Here is a 21,700-nt window from a genome sequence, read left to right on the forward strand (position 1 = left end):
TTTTCGGATATAATCAGATCAAGATGGCACCTGAAGATATGGAGAAGACCACATTCATTACACCCTGGGGAACATTCTGTTACAGAGTGATCCCTTTCGGTCTAAAGAATGTTGGTGCAACTTACCAGAGAGCAATGACTACTCTTTTCCATGATATGATGCATAAAGAGATTGAAGTTTATGTCGATGACATGATTGCTAAATCGATTGATGAAGAGGAGCATGTTGAGCATTTGTTGAAGTTATTCCAGCATTTGAGGAAGTATAAACTCCGCTTGAATCCCAATAAGTGTACTTTTGGTGTTCGTTCTAGTAAGTTATTGGGCTTTATTGTCAGCGAGAAGGGTATTGAAGTTGATCCTGCCAAGGTCAAAGCAATATAAGAGATGCCTGCACCCAAAACTGAGAAGCAAGTCGGAGGTTTTCTCGGCCGCTTGAATTATATTTCCAGATTCATTTCCCACATGACTGCCACATGTGCACCTATATTCAAGCTTCTTCGGAAAGATCAGTCTTGTGATTGGACCGAAGATTGCCAGAAAGAATTTGATAGTATCAAGGAATATTTGCTTGAACCTCCGATTTTGTCTCCACCTGTTGAAGGAAGACCGTTGATCATGTATTTGACTGTGCTCGAAGATAGTAAGGGTTGTGTTCTTGGTCAGCAAGATGAGACTGGAAAGAAAGAGTTTGCAATTTACTACCTCAGTAAGAAGTTCACCGACTGTGAGACTCGGTATTCTATGCTTGAGAAGACTTGTTACGCAATGGCTTGGGCTGCTAAGCGTCTGCGTCAGTATATGTTGAATCATACCACTTGGTTGATATCTAAAATGGATCCAATCAAGTATATCTTTGAGAAGCCTGCTTTAAATGGGAGGATTGCCCGTTGGCAGATGTTGTTATCAGAGTATGATATCGACTACCGATCTCAGAAAGCGATCAAAGGTAGTATCTTGGCTGACCATTTGGCTCACCAACCAATTGAAGATTATCAGTCAGTGCAGTATGATTTTCCTGATGAAGAGATTTTGTACTTGAAAATGAAAGATTGTGATGAACCATTGCTTGAAGAAGGGCCAGAACCTGGTTCTCGTTGGGGCATGATGTTCGATGGAGCTGTTAATCAATATGGAAATGGCATTAGGGCAGTGATTATTACTCCTCAAGGCACGCATCTACCATTTACATCTAGATTGACTTTCAAATGTACAAACAACATGGCAGAATATGAAGCTTGCATTATGGGGCTTGAAGGTGCCATGAATCTCAGAATCAAGTATTTGGATGTCTTCGGTGACTCGGCTTTAGTTGTGAATCAAATCAAAGGAGAACGGGAGACGAATCAACCCGGTTTAGTACCATATAGAGATTATGCGAGGAGGATTTCAACTTTCTTTACAAAGGTTGAGTTTCATCATATCCCTCGAGATGAAAACCGGATGGCAGATGCTCTTGCAACATTGGCATCAATGATTGTAGTGAAGTATTGGAATGAAGTTCCCAATTTGTCTGTGATGCGTCTTGATAGCCAGCCCATGTGTTCGTTGTTGAAGAGATTAAAGACGAGAAGCCGTGGTATTACGACATCAAGTGTTTCCTCCAAAGTCAGACTTACCCGCGTGGGGCATCTTTGAAAGATAAGAAGACTTTGAGAAGATTAGCCGGCAATTTCTTCTTGAATGGTGATATATTGTACAAAAGAAACTTCGACATGGTTTTGCTCAGATGCGTGGATAGACACGAAGCAGACTTGTTGATGACTGAAGTGCATGAAGGTTCCTTTGGTACTCATTCCAATGGACATGCAATGGAAAAGAAGATGTTGCAAGCATGTTACTATTGGCTGACAATTGAATCTGACTGTAGCAAATTTGTGAAGAAGTGCCACAAGTGTCAAATTTATGCAGATAAGACTCATGTTCCTCCGACATTATTAAATGTTATCTCTTCCCCATGGCCCTTCTCCATGTGGGGAATTGATATGATTGGGATGATTGAGCCCAAAGCTTTGAATGGACATCATTTCATTTTAGTGGCAATTGACTACTTCACGAAATGGGTTGAAGCGACATCGTATGCAAATGTAACCAAGCAAGATGTTGTGAGGTTTATCAAGAATCAGATCATATGCCGTTATGGTGTGCCAAGTAAGATCATTACTGATAATGGATCGAACTTAAATAACAATATGGTGGAAGCTCTTTGCAAAGACTTCAAGATTGCGCATCATAATTCTTCTCCCTACATACCCAAGATGAATGGGGTTGTTGAAGCTACGAATAAGAACATCAAGAAGATTATCCAGAAGATGGTTGTCACATATAAGGATTGGCATGAGATGCTCCCATTCACTTTGTATGGGTATCGTACATCTGTACGCACTTCAACAGGGGAAACTCATTTCTCTCTTGTATATGGTATGGAAGCAGTGATCCCCGTAGAGGTTGAGATTCCTTCGTTGCGTGTGCTCATGGAAGCCAAGTTGACTTAAGTTGAATGGTGTCATACTAGGTTTGACTAGTTAAATTTCATTGAAGAGAAGAGATTGACTGCCATGTGTCATGGTCAGTTGTATCAGCAGAGAATGAAGAAAGCTTTTGATAAGAAGGTAAAACCTCGAGTGTTCAGAGAAGGTGACCTTGCGCTCAAGAAGATTTTGACGTTCAAACCAGATTCCAGAGGAAAATGGACTCCCAATTATGAAGGCCCATATGTTGTTAAGAGAGCCTTTTTAGGCGGTGCCCTGATTCTTACGACTATGGATGGTGAAGAGTTCACTCGTCCAGTGAACGCAGATGCAGTCAAGAAATACTTTGCCTAAAAAAATAAAAAGAACAGCTCGCTAAGTTGAAAACCCGAAAGGGCGGCTTAGGCAAAAATGAGCGTCTCGGTGGATTGAAAACCCGAAAGGGCGATCCAGGCAAAAATTAGAGATGTAAAAACAGAAAGAATTTCCCGATAAGTTGAGTACCCCACCTTGGGGCAACTTATGCAAAAATTAGGGATTATGACAAGTAACTGCATCTTGCTGATCTTCAGTGACCTCTGAAGGCTTGTTTGAGCACAAGGGCTTACATCAGTTCATCATCCCAACAGCGGTCAAGAGCATAGTGGATATCGAGAGTTGGTAGAAGGATTGAGGATCATTTGTATTCAATGTAACCCTTTTCCATGAAAATTACCATTTTCAACTTTGTAAAATCTTTGGAGTCTTGTCATTTACAGACTACCATTCTATTAAATAAAGTTAAGCCTTTATCCAAATTGTTTCTGCTCTTATTTACTTCAGCCAATAGTTTTAAATTTTATTATGATCATTTTGAAATTAAAGTTTTAAATCAAAATCAAGTTTTATTTAAAATATAAAAGCAAGAACTTTTTTCAAAGCAAGTAATAGTAATATCAACAACATTTCAATGGATAGCAAGTCCTTAAGTGCGAAGCATCTGTGGTTCCCCAAGAAGTAACTCTTCGGGTATCCCTAGACATTTGTGTTGATTCATTTCCTCAATGGAATGCTGTTATCCCAAGCTGATATATTCAGTTCCCCAATGGAGTGTTTGATCCCCATTGGAACTTCTTTATCCCCAACCGAGTTGGTTGATTCAGATACCTTATGGCGTATCCTTGTCCCCGACAGAGTTTCGGTCTTCCCCAACGGAGTTTGTGCATCTCTAGCAAAGTTTGTATCTCCTCGGTAAGGTTGATCTTCAGATATTGGATGATCTTCCCCAATAGATTGCACTTGCTCCCAATCAGAGTTTCCTCATGGTTTTTGAGCAGCTTTTGTTGATTTATTTTCTCTGTAGGGTTGTCTCCCATTTTTATGGTGTTGACCTAAAATTCCCCATAGATTGGATGTTCTATCCTCAGCAGATCCCCTTTTTCCCCATTTAGGGTTGAGCCTTTTGGGATGTTGATCTCTCTGTTCTCCGATAGTAGTCTCCATATTTTATGGATTGACCGAGGATTGTGCCGATGATTCAATTTCTTTGCGACACCTCTGTATCCTTCATGATTATTTTTCCAGCATAATCATCATATATACATATAAATATACATTCATATAACTTCATGATTTGCATATCCTGCATCTTCATATTTGATTTGTTTGAGATTCTCATTCTCTGTTATGGCGGTATTTTATCCCCATACCAAATCTGGTGTCTGTCCTCCCTCAAATTGTAAAGTGTCAGCCCCTTAAGCAGAAAGACTTTAACCTTTCTCTGTTTCCCCACCGAGTTGGTTTCCTCGTGGATAATTGTTATTTCAGTTTCCTCTCCAGTAAATTTTCTGGGTGGAATTTCTCCCCTAAGAGTCTATTACCCAGTAACTGATAATATTCTTCTTAGTTTGCAGTTTGTTACTTCTTGCCCAATACCCGGAAAAAGTACCCTTTTTCTCCTCGGTGGAGTCCCCTGGAAGTATATCCTTGATATGTTCATCCTAACCTGTGACGGATATCTTTCTTTTCCCCCGCAGAAGTCTATCCTTGATATGTTCACTTTCACCAGTGACGGATATTCTCTTCTTTGGTTTTCTACCCAGTAAAAAGGTAGTTGTAATCCCTATTTTGTTCCTCAGAGAGTTAATCCTTGATATGTTCATCTTAACCGATGACGGGTTTTCTTCTCCTTGTGGTCTTCTACCCAGTAAACGGTAGTTGTAAATCCTACTTTTTTCCCTTGAGCGGAGTCTATCCTTGATATGTTCACTTTAACCGGTGATGGATTTTCTCTTCTTTGGTATTCTATCCAGTAACTGATAGATGTAATCCCTATTTTTGCTCCCCTTTTCAGAGTCTCCCCTTGATATGTTCATCTTAACCGGTGACGGATTTTCTCTTTGTTTGGTCTTCTACCCAGTAACCGGTAGTTGTAAATCCCACTTTGTCCCCTCGCAGAGTTAATCCTTGATATGTTCATCCTAACCGGTAACTGGTATATGTGATACGGTGAACTAACTTTGTGTTTTTGCTTTGAAAAGCAATGTTGCGGATAGCAAGAGTCGCCACTGACTTTTCTTTTATCCAATAAGGAAAGGCGGAAAAGAACAGGAAAGACCTTAATTAGATTTTGAGTTCGGGAGGTACATTATACAAAGGGAAGGTGTTAGCACCCTTTGTATCCATGGTTATCCATGGGCTCTTAATTGCTTAACTCACTTATGTTTTCCTTGTTTGAGAAAGTGTTTGGGAAATGTGGTGTGTTTAGAAAATATTTTGAAAGGAGAGTTTAACTTTGTAATGATTCTTGTACAAATGTATACAAAGTGTTTATCTCGTTTGATTTTGAAAGATGTTTAGAAAAATATAACTCGGCGATGATTCTGGTGCGAATGTATACCAAGTGGTGATTTTCTAAAAGATGTTTTGAAAAGTGTGAGGTGTGAAAAGCATTTTAAGTTGTGAGCAAGCATTTAAGAGTTATACCTAACCAAGGTCTTTATAGGTATTTCCTATCCTTAGGAGGGTAAAATTGTCCTTACTATTGAGAAGTAAGTAGTCTTATCCTTTGGATGTAAAGGGACATCGTGGGGTCGTTGATTGTTCATTGAAGGCAACATTTGTAAGGATACCTTAGCATTCGAAGGGACGATCATCATTTAACCGTAGGCTACAACGAAGGGTCATCGAGGGACAAAGTCATATATTCGAAGGCAACGTTCGAGGGACTATGATTTATCTTGTAGGGACATTGACCTTTTGATCGAAGGGACTATGACTTATCTGTTTAGGGATGATGATGATTTAATCGAAAGGGTCTTTGCTAAGGGTATCCCCACATTCGCGGGACATGACCGTAATATCGTAAGGCAACAAAGAGAGGGTTACCCTAGAGGTGCAAGTGTGGAAATGATTGGATTCGGATGTATTATCTTGAATTAATTTATCTAAGTTCGATTATTTATCTTTCCATGCAATCCTATTAGCATACATCTAGACAGTTATATTCACAGTATGGAAAAATTAAAGTGCAAAAAATAAGACTACGCTATTACATGGCTTCGGGATGGGGGGTACATAATTTAAAAGGGGATATAAAATATCTAAATCTTAATTAACGAGTACAAAATTAAAAGGGCATACAAACTAATAAAACATAATTAAACTAAAAAGAAAGAAATAAAAATAAATAAATAAAGTTAGATTTTTATTATTCAAAATAGCCCATTTTAATTAATTAAGTGATATATGAAAATTTAATTAATAAACTAGATTAAATTATATCATAGTTTAAATAACTAATATAATATATTAATTAGAAAATGGATTTTATTTTAATAATAGAAAAATAGTGGTGAATTAATTATAGTGGAAAGGGAGTAAACATAGTAAAAACACTGAAAAGCTAAAAAATAGGTCCTGGGGGCTCAAACCCAGGACCTCTACGTTGCAGTGAGGGGGGAGCTACCAACGAGACATGTTGGTCCATTCGTTATTTATTCGCCTTCATTAAAATATATATTAATTCTACATGGATTTTTCCATTTTGACACAACACCACCATGCATGTCACAGCTTTCTCTCTTACGGCAAGCTACTTTATTTTTTTCTCATGCTGTTTCTTTCATGTGAATATAACAAACTTGTAACTTCATCTTATATCAAACCACACACATAAAATAAGATCATATGTAATCATCATGCAATAATAAAAATAGTCATGCACAAATCAAGAAATTTATATTATTTTACTCATGTATTAGTTCTCTTTACTGCAAGTGATAATGATAAAACAAACCTTACATATACATGTTAAAGACAACCAAGGATTTATATTATCACCATTATATCATCATCATTATTATGTAATAACGGCATGTGAAATAAACATAATCATGCTAGAAACAACACTCATATAATAATAATTAAATGGCAGATATAATTCTTTAATCATGCAAACAGAATTTCTCCAACATGCTATGACATATCAAGAACAGATGCATACTTGAATAAAGCAATATCAACATCCACCAAACCATGAATACATCATCTCAATATATATATTAAATCAATATTATTCATGCATGAATTAAGGAGTATTGCAAGGTAATCATGCTGGATGCAAATTCCCTAATGAACACTTACTGGGGATTTGATTCTTCTAACTTGCTCACTGTATGTGTGTTATTCTTATTCAGGCTATGAATGTTTTATGGTTGCTTCTCTTTTCCCTGCCCGTGAATCTTCTTGCTTCTGTCTTGCCTTGTGTATCTTCTTCTGCTGTATCTCTTCTCCTTTTCCGTCTTCCCTCTTGCTGCAGCCATATGAAGTATTTATAATTGTGTGGATTAGGGTTTAACCTTGCTAAATATTTGGATCCCTTCCTATACTTTAGGGTTTACCTTGCTAAATATTTGGATCCCTTCCTATACTTTAGGAGAGTTACGGTTTAACCTTGCTAAATATTTGGATCCCTTCCTATACTTTAGGAGAGTTACGGTTTAACCTTGCTAAATATTTATTAAATACAAATATTATTATAAATAATAAATAATTTAAATGACTTTTAACAAATAAAAATTAATTTAAATTTTAGTTACATAATTGAATTAAAATTTAAACCTATTTCTATTTTTACTTTCATCATTTAAAAAAAATCAAAATTATTCTTACTTATATCAACAAAATTATTTTATAATTTATGGGCTTTTAAAAAATGTTACTCTTATAAATAAATTATATTAAGTAAAAAACGTGAATTACTAAATAAATACTATTTATAAATAATGAATAAATGGAACATGAGTCACTAAATTATAAAAAATAGTTATTATAATTTAATGAGCTTTAACAAATAAAATTAATTTAAAATTTTAATTATACAATTAAAATTCAAATCTATTTTTATTTATCATTAAATTAAAACTATTTTATTTATATATATATATATATATATATATATATATATATATATATATATATAATTTATTTATATCATACAGATAACCAAAATTATTATTATTTTTTATATCTGTATCACATAATAAATAAATTAAAATTTATAATTTATATGAGAATGTATGCTAATGAATGAATGCAAATGTGAAATGAATGCCATGCATGAATCAATTTATCATAAAAATTAACAGGAAAATTTTGGGGTATGACAGTATATCTTTGATATGTTCATCCTAACCGATGACGGGTATCCTCCTTGACATTTTCTAGGCAAGTCTATCCTTGATATGTCCATCTTAACCGACGACGGATTTTCTTTCCTTTGAGTTTATCCTTGATATGTTCATCCTAATCGATGACGGATATTCTCACCTTTGGGTCTTCTACCCAGTAACTGGTAGTTGTAAATCCTATTTTCTGCAGTTTGTCCCCAGTAGGGTGATAACATGAAATAATATCACATTCTAGGACTCGATTTAATTAAATTATATTATTATTCACTTCAATTTATTTCATTTTATTCGATACTACTTGGTATTTTTCTTTCTATTTATCTCAGGTAGTTTATTTGAAGCACAAGTGAAAAAGGAAAAAAAGGAGGTGCAAAAAGAAATGAAAAGAAGCAAAAGCCACCAAGCCAAGGCCCAGCCCAAAAGCACAGGCGCTGCACCTGTGACGAGCGCCACACAAGGTGTGACGAGCGTCACGCCCTGCCCACTTGTGTTACGAGCGTAACACATGGTGTGACGGACGTCACACCATTCTCCTATATTTTTGGCTTCAGAAGCGCAACAGAGGCACGTTGAAGCCTATTGTTACGCTTGACCATTGGAACGTGAGGATTTTTACACGGAAAGCCTTTGGAAACCGTTACAAAAAGTGAGCAATATAAATAGTGGCTTTTGGCAAACCCTGCAGCACTCTCTCTGCCGTCTCTCTGCTTCGTTCAATTTTTCTCTTCCAGCCGTGCAAACATACTATTACCTTTTTACAGTTTTTGCTTTATTTGCAATTTTTTATTTTCTTTTCCAGCAATTCCTTTAAGCACTTAATTAATTTTTCACACAATAGTTTCTACACCGGGAACTATTGTGTACCTTTTACTAGATCTAACCTTACGTTAGATCCTAGATTTTTATTCCTTCGCTTTTTATTTTCCTGTCCGACTGAAGAATTCAAGAACAAATCCAACCGGTCTGTGGTGGAGTGTTCGAAGATTGCTATAAATTATTCAGGTTCTTTAATTATTGTTTGAATTTATATATGCCCTGCAATATTGTTTATTTATATTATTTGCCTGAGATGAATTTATTTAAGCATAATGATTGTTTTGATCTATTTAGCATGTCTGGCTAATTTACTTAGGTATCGGTATGTAAAGTAAGCGGAATAAAGGAATCGAAACTAAGTTGGTTTAATTTCATTTAAAAATAAATCACTCTTTTTATGGTCCCAATTTACAGGTTTAATAACAAAGTTTTTGTACGAGAGTAAAAGACATAAAGAAGTTAAATTCAATAGAACGAGAGTTTGAGTTTTTAACTGGACATAGTAAATTGAGCACTAATTCTAAATCAGGGCGAAAACAATTTTTAGAGTTAATTAAATTATAATCTTTTTCAAAAAGTATTTTTTAAAAGTTAAATGTGAGGACGAGAGTTAAGCATTTGAATTTAATTATATAATCTAAGTCAACAGAGCGAGAGTTTGAGACGAGGGTATTTAAACGATTAGTGTTTTCTTAAAAAGAGTTTCTATAGATTTTGTTGTTTTCAAAAGGTGATTTTGGACTTAACCAATAAGTGACAGCTGCGTTAATATAAAGTCATAGTCTATTCAACAGAGCGAGAGTTTGAGAAAAGACTTTTAATCAATAGTATTTACTGAAAAGATTTATTTTAAAAAACCAAGAAACCAACGAAGATTTGATTCCCTAATTACGACGAACTACATACCGATATCCGCTTTATTGATATTTAATCTAGATCTTATTTTAGTTTTAACTTTTCCCCCGAACAATCAAAGTATCATCCGCCTTAGCTTTACGAAGTAACCTTAGATAAGGGTATATCGATTCATAAGTCCCTGTGGGATCGATATCTTTTAAAACTACGCGATAGAACTGTGCACTTGCAGTTTGTACCCCAAATTCGACTCATAAAGTCGCGATCAAGTTTTTGGCGCCGTTGCCGGGGATTTTTTATTTAGTCGATATCGTAACTCTTCTGTTACGCTGTAGAGACTAAGGCTTATTTTTATTTTTTTATTCCTTTCGTTGATTTGTATGCCACATCGCTCACAAGGCGAGCCGTTCTATTTACGAATCAACGACATCGAACTATATCTCCGAGTCTTACGACGAATTCGGGAATATCGTGCTGCAAACAATCTCCCTCCTATTGAAATTCCTGATCTCAAAAATCTTCTTCCTTCACCGATACCCGAGATGACAAAACCATCTCGTGCTCTTCGAGATTACGCCATTCCATCGCAAGATGAGCCGCATTCGAGTATTGCTCCGCCCGCCATCGAAGCAAACAACTTCGAACTTAAACCTTCACTGTTGCAAGCAGTGCAACAGAACCAATTCTCTGGAAATCCTACCGAGGATCCAAACCTTCATTTATCCGTATTTGTCCAATACGCTGATACTGTTAAAGCTAATGGTGTCACTTTAGAGGCAATTCGACTTCGCCTTTTTCCTTTCTCGTTAAGAGATAGTGCTAGAAGATGGCTTCACCCTCTTCCTTCCAACTCAGTCACCACATGGAACGAGTTGAAGAAAGTCTTCCTTGCCCGATATTTTCCGCCGAGCAAAACAGCTATGTTGAGATCCCAGATAAATGGATTTAAACAGAAAGATAACGAGTCTCTTTTCGAAGCATGGGAAAGATACAAAGACATGATGAGACTTTGTCCACACCATGGTTTAGAGGACTGGTTAGTGATTCATACCTTCTATAATGGTCTCTTGTACAACACGAGGTTAACAATAGACGCCGCCGCAGGTGGTGCACTTATGAACAAACCTTATGCTGATGCTTATCAACTTATCGAGAGCATGGCCCAAAACCACTACCAGTGGGGAAGCGAAAGAACAATGGTAGAAAAACCTCAAACGAAAAGTGGCATGTACGAGATAAGTAACCTTGATCATGTTAATGCAAAAGTGGATGCTCTGGTCCAGAAAATTGAAAGTTTAAATGTATCACCCCCAGCCACCGTGGTTGCCATAACTCAGAATTGCGAGGTCTGTGGAATCCAAGGTCACACTCCTGCAGATTGTCAACTCCTAACAGGAATCCAAGCAGAGCAAGTAAATTATGCTCAAGGAAATCCCTACTCGCACACCTATAACTCCAACTGGAAGAATCATCCTAATTTTTCATATAAGAGTAATAATGCTTTATACGCACCAGGACAAGCTCCAAATCAAGCCCCAGCTATACCTCCTGGATACCAAAAGCCGATCCCATCTACACCTAACAATAATGTTCCTAGGAAATCCAACTTGGAAATCATGATGGAGAACTTCATAGCTTCTCAGCAGCAAACCAATAAAGATTTCTTAAACCAGAATGTACACACTGGCGAACAAATTAAACAACTAGCAAGTAAAGTAGATGCCCTGGCTACCTATAACAAAATGCTGGAAACACAAATATCACAAGTAGCTCAACAACAAGCGCCTACTGCTGCCCTAACTGGTACATTTCCTGGACAGCCCCAACCTAACCCGAGAAGCCACGCTCATGCAATCATACTAAGAAGTGGAACGGAAGTGGAAGGACCGTCTGATCCAAGAACTCAGAACCAAAACTCTAAAACGTCAACTGAGGTAGAAAATAAACCTAAGGAAAAGGAAGAGAGTAATAAGGAAACCGTAGAAAAGAAAGAACCTTATGTACCTCCACCACCTTATAAACCACCTATCCCTTACCCTCAAAGGCTTATTAAAACCAAAGATGCGGGCCAATTTAAAAAATTTGTTGACCTACTGAAACAATTAAACGTCACAATTCCTTTTACAGAAGCTATTACGCAAATGCCCTCATATGCTAAGTTCTTAAAAGAAATTCTTTCTAATAAAAGGAAACTTGAAGATAGCGAAACTGTTACACTCACTGCTGAATGTAGCGCTATAATCCAGAATATGCCTCCTAAACTTAAAGATCCAGGTAGTTTCTCTATACCCTGTCACATAGGAAAATTTGTCATAGATAAAGCCTTATGCGATTTAGGAGCCGGTATTAGTGTTATGCCTTTATCCATATGCAAGAAACTTGAAATGGGAGAATTAAGACCAACTAAAATGTCTGTGCAACTAGCGAATCGTTCTGTTAAATATCCTGTAGGAATTCTTGAAAACGTTCCTGTGCGCATAGGTCAATTCTACATTCCAACCGATTTTATAATTATGGACATTAGAGAAGATGAAGTTACACCCATTATACTGGGAAGACCGTTCTTAGCAACTGTCGGTGCAATCATAGACGTAAAACGAGGACGACTCACTTTCGAAGTGGGAGAAGAGAAAATTGAGTTCATTCTTTCCCAATTTTTGAAAGCACCTACAATAGAAGAAACATGTTACTTCATGGATATCATTGATGAATGCATAAAAGAAACAGAGTTAGAAAATCACAAATCATCTGACTATCTTGTAGAAGACAAACTTAACCAATGTTTAGCAATAACACCGGATCCTACGCAATGCCTTAAGAAACCAACCCTAGACCTGAAAACACTTCCCCAAAATCTGAGATATGAATTCCTAGACTTAGAACTTGAACGACCAGTGATAGTTAATGCAGACCTAGGAAAACTCGAAACAGAAAAACTCCTGCATATCTTAAGAAAATATCCAACCGCACTAGGATACAACATCACCGACCTTAAAGGAATAAGTCCTTCTATTTGTATGCACCGCATCATGCTAGAAGAAGACTGTAAAACTTCTAGGGAACACCAGAGGAGACTAAACCCGATCCTGAGTGAGGTAGTGAAGAAGGAAATAACCAAGTTATTAGAGGCAGGTATCATATATCCTATATCTGATAGCAAATGGGTTAGTCCTGTACACGTAGTACCAAAGAAAGGAGGTATAACAGTTATTGAAAATGAAAAAGGAGAAACTATAACTAAACGAATCGAATCGGGATGGAGAATGTGCATTGACTATAGGAAATTAAACAAAGCAACCCGAAAAGACCATTTCCCTTTACCATTCATTGACCAGATGTTAGAACGATTAGCAAAACATTCTCATTTCTGCTATCTAGACGGTTATTCTGGCTTCTTTCAAATACCAATTCATCCTGATAACCAAGAAAGACAACATTCACGTGTCCTTTTGGTACCTTCGCTTATCGACGAATGCCGTTTGGCTTGTGCAATGCTCCTGCAACCTTCCAAAGGTGCATGATGGCGATATTCGCCGATTTTCTCGAAAACATCATGGAGGTATTTATGGACGATTTCTCCGTATGCGGACAAAGCTTTGAAGAATGTCTTGAAAACCTAGAAAGAGTTCTGGAACGATGTGTAAAAGTAAACCTAGTACTTAATTGGGAAAAATGTCACTTCATGGTACAAGAAGGAATTGTTTTAGGACACATCATCTCAAATAGAGGAATTGAAGTAGACAAGGCCAAAATAGAGGTAATCGAAAACCTTCAACCTCCGAAAACTGTGAGAGAAGTACGAAGCTTCTTAGGACACGCCGGTTTTTACCGACGATTCATTAAAGACTTCTCTAAAATAACTAAACCTTTAATCGGACTATTAATGAAAGATGCTGAATTCATATTCGACAATAAATGTTTAGAAGCATTTCAAACGCTTAAACAAGCATTGATCTCCGCGCCCATAATGCAGACACCAGATTGGAATGAACCATTCGAAATAATGTGTGATGCTAGTGATTACGCTGTGGGTGTTGTTTTAGGACAACGAAAGGATAAAAAGCTTCACGTCATATACTACGCAAGTAGAACTCTAGATGAAGCACAAATGAATTACGCCACAACCGAGAAAGAACTTTTAGCAGTAGTATTTGCGTTAGATAAATTTTGTTCTTACTTGGTCGGAGCCAAAATAATCATTTACACTGACCACGCTGCTATCAAGTACCTCTTAACAAAAAAGGATGCTAAACCTAGACTCCTAAGGTGGATCCTGCTGCTACAAGAGTTCGATTTGGAAATCAAAGACAAGAAAGGAACTGAAAACGTAGTAGCAGATCACCTCTCTAGACTCGAAAACCTGGAACCGGAAAGAACATCGATCAACGATGATTTCTCGTACGATAAACTTATAGCTACTCTGGAGGAAAATAAAGCCGATAAACAGGTAGAAACCACCTTAGCTATATCTGTTACACCATGGTACGCTGATCTCGTCAATTATTTAGCTGCCGGAATAGTTCCACCTACTTTATCCTACCAGCAAAAGAAACGATTCTTCTATGACATAAAACAATATTACTGGGATGACCCTTTACTTTTCAAAAGAGGCCCCGACGATATTTTCCGTCGGTGTATACCCGAAGAAGAGGTAGAAAATATAATCCAACATTGTCACTCCGCTCCTTATGGTGGACATGCAAGTACATCCAAAACCTGCTCCAAAATCCTACAAGCCAGTCTTTATTGGCCGAATATATGGAAGGATGTGCATGCGGCTATCAAGAAATGTGATAGATGTCAACGCACAGGAAACATATCTAGACGTGACGAGATGCCACAAAAAGGCATTTTGGAAGTAGAGATTTTCGACGTGTGGGGAATAGACTTCATGGGACCTTTCCCACCTTCTTTCGGTAACAAGTACATACTCGTAGCGGTTGACTACGTATCAAAATGGATTGAAGCTATAGCCTCTCCAACAAACGACACGCGAGTAGTAACTAGACTCTTTAAGAATATAATATTTCCAAGATTTGGGATCCCGAGAATAGTAGTCAGTGATGGTGGATCGCATTTCATATCTAAGATACTCGAAAAACTACTGTTTAAGTATGGTGTGAGACATAGAGTAGCGACACCTTACCACCCTCAAACCAGTGGGCAAGTGGAAGTGTCTAACAGAGAAATCAAACAAATATTGGAAAAAACAGTCGCCACCTCAAGGAAAGACTGGTCATTGAAATTACCAGAAGCTTTATGGGCATATCGAACCGCTTACAAAACTCCCATAGGGACAACCCCATTTAAGCTTATTTATGGAAAATCTTGCCACCTCTCGGTAGAATTAGAACATAAAGCCTACTGGGCTATTAAAAATCTAAATTTAAACTATAAGGCCGCTGGTGAAAAGCGAATCCTTGATATAAACGAACTAGAGGAACTTCGACAAGACGCTTACGAAAATGCCAGAATCTACAAAGAAAGAACAAAACAATGGCATGACAAGCGCATATCAAGGAAAATCTTCAAACAAGGCGATACAGTCCTGTTATTTAACTCTAGGCTAAAGTTATTCCCGGGAAAACTACGATCTAGATGGTCAGGTCCTTTCCAAATCACCAATGTTCTTCCCAGTGGAGCGGTAGAAATTAAAGGAAAATCTATGGAACCATTTATCGTAAACGGGCAACGTCTAAAACATTATCACTATGCAGAAAACAATGAAGATTCACAAGTCTTGCACTTAGACGTAATGCCTCCAGACTTTATAGATTATATTTGATAGTTTTTATGTCGAGCTTGCGACATTAAACAAAGCGCTTAGTGGGAGACAACCCACAAATATTTATATTTTCATTTCTTACTTAATTATTCTTTTAAAATTTTATATAGTATTCATTCTTAATCTATTTTAATTTTTCTTCTTCTATTCTTTCGGCATTTGGCCAAATCCTGACTAAAACTCTTGTTTTTCCTTTCTCTAGCTAACACTAACCTGATGGGACAAATTGATCGTATGGGTATCAAATTCAGAGGGAAAGCTCAGAAACAAAAGTTTAAGGAACTAGCAGAAAGAGAGATGCTACCTAGTTTGTATGCTGATGATTGGGCAATGACTTCCCTTGGACTAAGAGAGAGTGTTCTGTATTTGCTGAGTCAGATAGGGTGGGAAACCTCTCCTATCCGTAGACAATTCGTCACCTACCGGAGACTGACACTAGAATTCCTTAGTTCCCTGATCTATCTACCCAGCCATGGAAAAGGAATAAGCAGAGGTTTCATCCAGTTCAGAATGTTCAACATGGAGTATCAATTTAACATTCGAGACTTTACCAACCTTTTAGGTTTCCCTACCTCCCTTGATACATTCACAGTGAGCCAAGAAGACCTTTTTGAATATAGAGAACTTGAACATTTTTGGGGAAGCTTGACCAAAAACGACGATCCCGAGGAACATGAGTTTCTTTCTGGAAACATACATAACCCAGCCTTTCGTTAATCCATAAGATCCTGGCCCACACCATTTTCGGGAAGAAGTCAAATAGTACCTCAGTTTCACGTGATGAACTCTTCATCATATTTTGTGCTTCCCAGAACCATCCAGTAAACGGTGCCACTTTTATGTTGGCAAATTTTGACCACCTTATTCAAGATGAACGAGCACCAATTCAAATAGGCGGTTTAATAACCATGATCGGTAATGCTATCGGATTACGTCAGCCTATGCTTGACTTAAGCCCTTTCTGTGGCATTGCGACTATGAGTATACCCTTCCTCTTCAACACTATGTTTATAGCAAACCTAGGGTCTGAAGAGTTTGAGCTTATAATTAACAACCAAGTTCTGTGCCTATTCACCTTGCCTAGTCCGAGGACTAGTGTTCATAACCGCAGTAACTGGCTCTACAACCTGAACGGAACACCTTCTCCTGCTAGATCTACTGAATCCATCCAGGACTACGAGATTTGTGACGACCAGGTTCCTTATGCTGAATCTGACCCTCAGACACCATCTGGTTATTATGATATTGACCCTCCTCCTCAACCTGTCCCGACCGAAGAGTCGGCAATACCTGATCCTAGACATCATATGCCCGAAGATAATTATAACACCATCATTCAAGCCTTGATGTCAGAACAGGACGCCCTCAGAGAAGAGCTAGCTAGCATGGGACAAGAATTTCTGGGATATATGAACAGTATGACAAATCAGTTCCACGAGTTGCTAAACCGTGTTAACTCCTTTGCTCCTCCGGCCAGAGATCCCGCAAGTGGCTAGAAGTTATTTTTCTTAGTTACTTAGTTTTAGTTTAGGCTATTCATTAGTTTTTTACATTATTTTTAATATTAGTATTTGTTTTCCAATGTTACATTATGATTATTTTATGAAGCTATTGATCTATTTTACTTTATTATGACTTATGCAATATCTATCAATAATGCTCTCTACTGTTGCTACCTACATGACTTATTAAAAATATATTTATGCAATATTATGGTAGTAGAATAGCATGCAAGGCAATTTAAAAATATCACAATAGCAAAATAAAATAAAACATAGGCATAACAAAATAACAACAATAAAATATAATGGTAAAAACAAAGTACGTTGCCAGAATGACTGTGTGACGAGCGTCACACAATCCATGACGGACGTCACACCAAGTGCTTGTGACGCCCGTAACGCCCCTGTCACGAGCGTGACACCGTCTGGCTATGTGAACGTTACCAACCGTTGGAGACACGACCGTTACACCACTTCACCTTTTTACCTTCCCCATTTATTCATATTTACCCACATTTATTTACTTTTCAACCACTCCCTTTCCAACTTCCAAATTTTTCCTATAAAAACCCACAATACCTTTCTTCATACACCACAAATCATTCTATAAACTACATTTCTTCTTATTACCTTTACTTCTTTCAAACCACTTATCGATATGGCGCGCAACCAAGCTTTCGGAAATATCATCTTCCGATCCGAAGATGATAATTATCAAAGGGAGCAATTCGAGCGTTTCCAACAGCGAGGCGTCCAATCCACCAGGTACCCTAATTTAACTTGTTTACAACAATTAGGATTACTTCAAGGAATAGAATGGATGCTCCGCCTTGCTGGTTTAACCTTTCTGTGCACTCACAATCAACCTACCTATCCATCCCTAACCTTAGAATTTTTAAGTTCCTATTCGTACAACACTCCCACCGGTGAAGACGAGTACTTAACCGGTACCGCAACCTTCCGTTTGTTCAACACCGAGTACTCCCTCTCCCAAAGCCAATTGAGTACCATGCTACAGTTCCCCGTAGAAGGTCAAGTCCACCCTAGGATACCTCCGAACTCCCCGTGGCACATACACGCCTTCGACCTTTTTAGGAAAATATCCGGTGTAGACACCAACAACTGGGATGTGCTCCTTGCTTCCCATATACATAACCCAAACATCTGGTACTTTATCTGCATCCTGCAAAACACAATTTTTGGAAGACCGAACAACAGCAAAGTAAACGCCAAGGAATTATTCTTCCTCCAATGCGTCTTTGAAAGCGATACTCAGGTAAACGCTGCCTCCTTCCTATTTCATCACATCCGCACCCTATGTGCTAGAGGCCATCAACCTTTTGTAATAGGCGGATTAATAACCACAATAGCACTTGGCTTAAACCTAGGGGACCGACTCCAAAATTTAGAATCTTTACCTCCCATATCTATGGATATAAGTTACTGTCGGTCCAGCCGTCTAATCAAAAACAGAGTAGGCGGAGGATATTACCTTATGGTAAATAACTAGGAAGTCCCAAGTGTTGTTCTACCCAACATTGCCCTAACAGATGTCACCAATCCCAACCGCCACATCTATGATCTGAATGCTCCCGAAGCCACCGAGCCAACATAAGCAAACCCGCCTTCAGACGAGTTCGTCGAAATGGAGCAAGGTGATCAAGTTCCTACACAACAATCAGTCCCGCTCAACCCTTCCGATAATGCAGCTGGTCCATCCTCACGACGTCGTCGACGAAGAAGGCCAGCAACCAACGACGACATCATGGATGCTATCGATGGTATGCAAGCGCAGAATCTCGAAGTGATGCAGATGATGCGCCAGATGCAACAACAACAGGAAGCGAGGAATGCAATCACCGATCAGCGGTTCGCTCAGTTGCTCAGCAGGTTTGATGATTTGGAAGTACGTCAAAGATCACCAGGTCCAAGAACAAGAGGCGGAAAGCAGCATTGACTTTAGTTTCCTTTTCTCTTCTTCTTTTTTGTATTTCTTTTGTTTTCTCCGAAACATTGGGGACAATGTTTCATTTACATGTGGGGGGGGGGGGAAACCTTGTTCTTTAAACTTTCCCTTTTCAAGTACGTTATCTTTCCTTTCAATGTTATTTCCCTTTCTATTGTTTATTTAATTAAAAAAAATACTTATTATAATTATTCTAAATTAAGTCCCTAGTGTGAGAAATTTCTATTATCTATTCCCTCAAATTTTCATGAGCCATAACAAAAATTCAACACACTCAGTAAGTATAAAGGTTGCCTATTTCATCAAACTTGAGAAAAATTAAGACAAAAAAATTATTACCGCCCCAACACTCTAAACAAACCTCAACATGTTAGATCAGAAAGGTACCTGTTATACAAGTCCCTGGACTTTTAACTTTATAGTAACCCCGAGTAGTTTATACAAGAAGTCAGCACCATCTTAATAGCAAACTACGTGGAGGGCCGATGAATATAAGTGAATGATTCCCAAAATAAAAAATATATATATCAGGAAATGCACTAACTAAGTTAGGTGATCCTTACCAGATCATTTAATCTGAAGGTTGCAGATCATACAAAAACATAATACGAAAGATCCATGATGAGTTGGTTCAGCAGGTATCCGATGCTGAACTTGGTAGGGCGGACTACGGTCTGATCCCCCACAATTTGCAATGGACCAAATAACGAAGTTATCCGACTACTGTACCAGAGCTTCAGGCTAAAAAGGGGATCAGAATCACTAACCGGTCACTCCACTATGTGCGCGAAACGATAAAGGGCTTAATGTGATTTCGCTAGAATGAAAACGGGTGAAATAAGAGTGAAAGAACTAGGCTAGCTATAAGGGCATGACTCGAACTGGTTTGCATAAGGTGAGGTTACCTGAGGTTGTAACGGTAGTTGTTGATGTCAAGATTAAACTCAAGTTACTCCTAAACAAAATCTACTTGCAGCTTAGTATGAATTGATGTGTGTTTTGAAATTTCATCTGGCTAATTTTTAAACGATTTCTATACTGTATTTTGCTTGAGGACAAGCAAAGGTTTAAGTATGGGGGAGTTTGATAACATGAAATAATATCACATTCTAGGACTCGATTTAATTAAATTATATTATTATTCACTTCAATTTATTTCATTTTATTCGATACTACTTGGTATTTTGCTTTCTATTTATCTCAGGTAGTTTATTTGAAGCACAAGTGAAAAAGGAAGAAAAGGAGGTGCAAAAAGAAATGAAAAGAAGCAAAAGCCACCAAGCCAAGGCCCAGCCCAAAAGCACAGGCACTGCACCTGTGACGAGCGCCACACAAGGTGTGACGAGAGTCACGCCCTGCCCACTTGTGTTACGAGCGTAAGACATGGTGTGACGGACGTCACACCATTCTCCTATATTTTTGGCTTCAGAAGCGCAACAGAGGCACGTTGAAGCCTATTGTTACGCTTGACCATTGGAACGTGAGGATTTTTACACGGAAAGCCTTGGGAAACCGTTACAAAAAGTTAGCAATATAAATAGTGGCTTTTGGCAAACCCTGCAGCACTCTCTCCGCCGTCTCTCTGCTTCGTTCAATTTTTCTCTTCCAGCCGTGCAAACATACCATTACCTTTTTACAGTTTTTGCTTTCTTTGCAATTTTTTATTTTCTTTTCCAGCAATTCCTTTAAGCACTTAATTAATTTTTCACACAATAGTTTCTACACCGGGAACTATTGTGTACCTTTTACTAGATCTAACCTTACGTTAGATCCTAGATTTTTATTCCTTCGCTTTTTATTTTCCTGTCCGACTGAAGAATTCAAGAACAAATCCAACCGGTCTGTGGTGGAGTGTTCGAAGATTGCTATAAATTATTCAGGTTCTTTAATTATTGTTTGAATTTATATATGCCCTGCAATATTGTTTATTTATATTATTTGCCTGAGATGAATTTATTTAAGCATAATGATTGTTTTGATCTATTTAGCATGTCTGGCTAATTTACTTAGGTATCGGTATGTAAAGTAAGCGAAATAAAGGAATCGAAACTAAGTTGGTTTAATTTCATTTAAAAATAAATCACTCTTTTTATGGTCCCAATTTACAGGTTTAATAACAAAGTTTTTGTACGAGAGTAAAAGACATAAAGAAGTTAAATTCAATAGAACGAGAGTTTGAGTTTTTAACTGGACATAGTAAATTGAGCACTAATTCTAAATCAGGGCGAAAGCAATTTTTAAAGTTAATTAAATTCTAATCTTTTTCAAAAAGTATTTTTTAAAAGTTAAATGTGAGGACGAGAGTTAAGCATTTGAATTTAATTATATAATCTAAGTCAACAGAGCGAGAGTTTGAGACGAGGGTATTTAAACGATTAGTGTTTTCTTAAAAAGAGTTTCTATAGATTCTGTTGTTTTCAAAAGGTGATTTTGGACTTAACCAATAAGTGACAGCTGCGTTAATATAAAGTCATAGTCTATTCAAAAGAGCGAGAGTTTGAGAAAAGACTTTTAATCAATAGTATTTACTGAAAAGATTTATTTTAAAAAACCAAGAAACCAACGAAGATTTGATTCCCTAATTACGACGAACTACATACCGATATCCGCTTTATTGATATTTAATCTAGATCTTAT

At 37.6% G+C, this 21,700-nt stretch overlaps 1 non-coding gene across 1 annotated transcript; it reads right to left on the reverse strand.

Annotated features, from left to right (window-relative positions):
• Positions 1-10,730: 10,730 nt before the first annotated feature.
• LOC127125048 (small nucleolar RNA R71) lies at positions 10,731-10,837 on the reverse strand. The gene has a single exon (XR_007804514.1). It is a non-coding gene; the product is annotated as a small nucleolar RNA R71 (small nucleolar RNA).
• Positions 10,838-21,700: the final 10,863 nt, after the last annotated feature.

This window comes from Lathyrus oleraceus, chromosome 2 (assembly GCF_024323335.1).
Source record: "Lathyrus oleraceus cultivar Zhongwan6 chromosome 2, CAAS_Psat_ZW6_1.0, whole genome shotgun sequence".
In the NCBI taxonomy this organism is placed as follows: domain Eukaryota; kingdom Viridiplantae; phylum Streptophyta; class Magnoliopsida; order Fabales; family Fabaceae; genus Lathyrus; species Lathyrus oleraceus.